Source organism: Adiantum capillus-veneris, chromosome 19, assembly GCF_014529385.1.
Source record: "Adiantum capillus-veneris isolate H3 chromosome 19, ASM1452938v2, whole genome shotgun sequence".
Taxonomy (NCBI): Eukaryota; Viridiplantae; Streptophyta; class Polypodiopsida; order Polypodiales; family Pteridaceae; genus Adiantum; species Adiantum capillus-veneris.
This window is the reverse complement of record NC_140949.1, coordinates 130,284,457-130,290,456: the sequence shown is the minus strand read 5'-3', so window position 1 is coordinate 130,290,456 and position 6,000 is coordinate 130,284,457.

The window sequence follows — 6,000 nt, the reverse complement described above, 5'->3', positions numbered from 1 at the left end:
GCATCAAAAATAGCATGTCTATTGATCGCCAAACCTCAGCCTTCGCGTTACGAGTATTTGGTTCTTGATCTTTGACTGCAATATGTAGCTTTTTCCAGCTCTGATACTCTACCTTGCTAACATAAGATGTGTTATATATTTTTCCATGTTTTGTTAGCTTCGAATCTCGTATTCCTTAAGGTTTAGATAAAAACCTCCGTGCCTTCCCACCGATGGATGGTTTGCATGGGACATCCTTCTTAGCAGTTGATCTCTTTTCATCCCGCTGGATTTTCACATTTCCACCATGAAGCCCCATATCCGACAATACCAATTCTAAGCACTGTAGGGCCACTTGTCGCTCTACTGAGTTCTTGATTTTCCAAGCAAACCCGATATATAAGTAGACCAATTTCTCCACAATTATACAAAGGGCATGCATTGTACAGATGTGGACATTCACAAGTCGTATTTTCAAAACCGGTCAAAAAGCAGGGTCCCCAATGTGACATGTTGGAGCTTTTCTCCACCACTTTGGGTCCATGACCTTTGCAGGCTCCACGCAGAACAAACACGGTGACTTTTCCATTGCACCCATGTTGAGATGTCGAGCTCTACATCTTGAGCTGGCATCTACTACGGGTCTTGGCCGCTTACGGCATTTACTCACTGGCGTGCTGGGTGATCGACATGGAGGATCTCTGCAAGTGATTCTATAGCTGGACTACACTTATAGTGCCAGCTTAGTACGCTTCTAGCGTGTTCACACTTAGTGACCGCATGTACATATGTGCTACTTTTCAGCTTTAGTACTTAGTCATTTTGTACTCTCTTTTCTTAGAGAATAAGAAGAAGCTTTCCATCTCTATGTGCCTTGTGCTTGTCTTGTGTAGCTCTCTTGCATCCTCTTTATTTACATGGTATCAGAGCCTGGTGCAGGCAAGAGAGGCTAAGAGAGCAAGAGCATCACAATCCCTTTGTTTGCAATCCACGACCAGGTTTCTGAACAGGTCTCCAAAGTGCAGTACACAGAGATTTACTGTACAAGTACAGTGGTTGTATGTACGCTTGATTGTGGACACTCGTTGAGTTACAGGTACCATGATCGCAGGTTCAGCAAATTTGCAGGTTTTTGTAGATTGCAGCTTTTTTGTCTTAGTGCTTCAAGATGTCTGACGGTTTCAGTCAGATTGTTACTAAGAATCTTGAGAAAAATAACTACCCTGCATGGAACTTCAGAATAACAAATTTCCTAAAAGGAAAAGGTTATTGGGACTATGTAGAAGGAGACAATGAAAAGGAACCAGAGATTCCCGAGGCAAATGCTACAGCAGAACAAAGAAAAGCTTTGAGGGACTCGCAACAAGGCCAGAGCAAAGTGATGTATTGGCTTTCTATGAGCATCACAGATGGCATGATGGGCTATCTACAGGATGCTGAAACCCCCGCCATTGCATGGAAAAACTTAGGCAGAGTGTTCGAGGTGAACACCAAGGCCAGGAAGCTTCAACTAAAGCCGGAGCTAAATCAGGTTAAGAGGAACAACCTCTCCATCAATGATTATGCCTTGAAGATCAAGAGTATCATTGAGGCTCTTGGATCTATTAAAGTCTCAGTGGAAGACGATGACATTGTTCGTGCATGCTTGGATGGTCTAGGAGATGAGTATGTACATTTCAGGTCTTCCATGAATACAAGAGACGACATCCCCGTGTTCCAAGATTTGATTTCTATGCTTATTCTTGAGGAGAAGAACCTTGGTCTTGACACATCTACTTCTCGTGGTAGAAATAGATCTGAACAGACCTTCTATTCTAACTCCAACAGAGGTAGAGGTAGAGGTCGTGGTCGAGGCCCAAGAGGTTGCAGGGGCCAACTTCAAGAAGGTCAATCAAATCAAAACAATACAGGTAGAAGGGGAAACCAGTCTCAAGGCAGGGGGAGTCAAAGAGGTCGTGGTGCAGGATCAAGCAGGCAGCAACATACTGCAGATAGCAGAGAATGTTGGACTTGTGGTGAAAGAGTTCACATGTCACGTGACTGTCCAAAGGGAAAAGCAAGTGGAAAGAGAGAACAGGGTGTTGGGGTTAAGGCCTATGTGCCTTGACCGGTCGCCCAGGTCATGGGCGCCCGCCCACTGTTACCCTATACTTATAGTGAGTATACTGTATAGAGGGAGCTGCCACCTCACAATCTCCCCACCCACATCATGTGTGTGTCTCCTTCTCTCTCTCTCACTCTCCGTCTGTGGTGCTCCCCGATCCCCTTCAATTGGTATCAGAGCTATGGTGACCGCGGAGAGAACGACGCCTTTGAGAGCTTCGAGACGATAGCTCGCTTGCTCTCGGCGGTGGAGAGATTAAGAAATCTTGGAAGCTTTGTGAGAATGCAATGGGAGCTTGTGAGCTCAGTTGAGAGTGATGAATGCTCTTGTGGAAGCTCAGAAAGGAGTGTGGAAGACTGTGTGTAAGTGAAGGTGCTGCCCTAAAACTTTGTGCGCAGCAGCACTGTTTTCATATTCGTTTTTCTCCTTGTAGAATGCAGATCTGAGAATTTTGTTTGAAAATCCCATCCGTTTCGACGTGGTCTACAACTTTGCAGAAGAAACGTTTTGCAAATTCCTCACCATTTTGCTGATATTCAGCTCAGACTGACTGTATACAGAAATTCCAGATTTTCTGTTGTCGCATTGTGTGCGAGTTTGATGCACTTTTGGAAGCACAGGAGATTCTTGAAATTGAGTGCATAAATTCTGAGCTGAAGATGCAATTGCAGCTTGTGTTAAGCTTGTGGTTTGAGGGTTTTTTGGTAGACTTGGGCAACGAAGTACGGAGGCGTTTACACACCACCGAAGCGGTCTCTTGAGAGGGACAGTTTTTTTGGAGCACACAGGTGGAGCTTCTTTCCTTGGTTTTCACAGGATACTTTGGCAGTGATTTTGTGCTTGGATTCATGGTCTTTGCGGATGGTTTGCATATGGTTATGGCGCATGGTTGATGCCCATTACATGCATTTTGGCGAGCACTTTCAAGTGCCGGTGAGCTCTCTTGAGAGCATTGTTTTCGCATTGATCAAGTTTCCGGATTGCAAATCTTTTGGCGCTTGCTTATGCGCGGTCACTCCGTTGATGTACGTTGAGTGCGGAATACCATTGTATGTGAAAATGTGGAGCCATTTTGGCATTTCTACTCATTGGCATTGAGTAGTGTTATGATTTATGGTAGAGATTGTACTTGAGTTTTTTGCTCAGTTTTCAGGGGAAATTTTGTCGGACTTTTCCCAGATTCTCGCCATAGTTTGTGATCGAGCTTGGCTCTCACATTGACAGGTTTTGTCAGTTTGGTGTTCTTGTACCCACTCTCGTAGGAGTGAGGAGTTGTGTATCTTTCTTTGCTTGAGATAGTGGTTTGCTCTCGGGTGGGAGAGTCTTGTGATCTAGAGCATTGTTTGCCATAGTTTTGCAGAGCTTATGCATGTATGTTGAGTGTAGTTTGATGCGCATTGATTGCTCATTGTATTGAGCTTGCAGGACAATGGTTATTTTGTGTTGATAGCCATTGTGCGTCGAAACTCTGGTGAAATTTTCCCAGGAGTTTTATGCGTATCATATATGCGATCTAGGTAGAGATTGCGTGTTGCACTCATCATTTGCGTACGGTGTTCTCTGTAGGTGGGAGATTTGTGCGTGTGTATGCATCGATACCACACAGTGTGGGCTTGGTGATTAGCTCACAGATTGCAGTGTGATACTAGAGCATGCGAGGCTTGTATTGACATTGCGGGAGCTCTATTTTTGGAGTGTGTCTCACAGGTTTTACATTGTGTTTCTGGCCATATTTGTAGACAGTTTCCAGGTGTTGTTGGTGAGGTGGTTTTGCTTTCTAGTTTGCTACATTGTGCTCATGGCAGAGATAGGTGATTGCTCAGATTATGATCTCTCCGAAATGTGCATGTTTGATGGGTCAGACTTTGCAGCATGGAGAGAGTGTATGTTTGATGCATTGACACAGCGAGGGTTGCATCGACCATTGAGTGGTGATGCAGGTAGAGCTTCAAACATGTCTGACGATCAGTGGCAGGAGCTAGAGGAGATTGCACTATCTACACTCTCTTTGCACCTTGCGGAATCTGTATATGCTCTTGTTATGTATGAGACTACTTCGTGAGCACTTTGGCGCAGATTACATGATATGTATGATATATATGAGTCATCAAGGACTCGTGTGAGACATGTACATTCACGAGCACGCCGATAGGTGACATGTTGGTATTGTGGTCATTCTGGACACATTAGACGGCACTGTTTTCGTCGTATGCGACATCGTAGGAGACATGGCAGTCTCAGAGATGTATGTAGTGATGCCATGGACTCAGTTTCTTTGACAGTTGAGGCAAATGTAGTGTCGGAGTATACTAGTGACGGGGATGTCACTTTTACCTCGAGCTATGCACGAGATGGTATACATGTGGATAGTGCACTCCCTTCGCAGTGGTTGCTAGACGCAGATGCTATGTTTCATGTCATGCCGCATTGTGAATGGTTTTGTAGCTCCGAGTGGTGCATCTTACTTGTTACGACATGTGCGCTATGTACCAGATTTGACAGTGAGTTTGATCTCGATTGGTCAGCTTAGAGATTGTGGATGTCAGATTTTGCTACGAGAGCGAGAATTTGTGATGCATTTGGGTTCGCTAGTGATTGCGAGAGGTGCCAGGAGTGGTACAGGTTACCCATTGCATGTGGATTACGAGAGAGACGATGTTGTCTCTGTGATCATGCAGCCAAGTAGAGAGCGAAAGAGCAGGCGAGTCTCTTTTTCTTGTGGGTTGCAGGATGCTTTGCATGGAGTGCAGAGCAGTGACCTTGTTGTGTAGGTTGCATCTACGGATGCACAGGTAGAGCGGGACAGCTCTAGTGAGTCACAGCAGGATGAGTCATCAGAGGTGATGACAAAGATGACTCACATGGATGCTGAGATGTCGGCTATTGTGGAGTCATTTCTTGATATGCTTATGCCAAAGCTTGATGCAGATTCAGGACATATGGATACTCTTGGTACACATGTGATATGTGGTGGGCACGAGGAGTCACTCCAGAGCTCGGAGTCAGAGTGCCATGGTCTCTATGATAGGGGACAGGATTGCCATGAGTTGAGTTCTGAGTTGGAGGTGGCAGAGGTTGCCAGGGTTGCATCAACGTTCGGTGTCCTCATGTACGAGATGCTGATCTCGAGGCCTGACATAGCAGCTGCAGTGGGAGCATTTGCAGCAGGGTTGATCAGTCGTTCGATGACTGATCTAGGCATAGAGCATAGGGGAGGTTTGCAGGTATTGGACCGATACTTGCAGGAGTGCATGAGCTCTTGTAGACTATTTGCAGAGCTTGGAGCTAGCTCTGTGTAGCTTCCGCAGCGGGATGTTTTTCTATCAGTAGAGCCGGATGCACTAGCTCATCGAGAGTCAGTGGGCATAGGTTGAGAGAATATCTCACCTTCTATTAGTTGTACACTAGTAGATCTTGCTTAAAGGCACATTGCCCTTTAAGTGGGAGGTTGTTGGGGTTAAGGCCTATGTGCCTTGATCGGTCGCCTAGGTCATGGGCGCCCGCCCACTGTTACCCTAAACTTATAGTGAGTATACTGTATAGGGGGGGCTGCCACCTCACAGTCTGCCCACCCACATCGTGTGTGTGTCTCCTTCTCTCTCCATGCTGCAAAGTCTGACCCATCAAACATGCACATTTCGGAGAGATCATAATCTGAGCGATCACCTATCTCTGCCATGAGCACAATGTAGCAAACTAGAAAGCAAAATCACCTCACCAACAACACCTGGAAACTGTCTACAAATATGGCCAGAAACACAATGTAAAACCTGTGAGACACACTCCAAAAATAGAGCTCCCGCAATGTCAATACAAGCCTCGCATGCTCTAGTATCACACTGCAATCTGTGAGCTAATCACCAAGCCCACACTGTGCGGTATCGATGCATACACACGCACAAATCTCCCACCTGCAG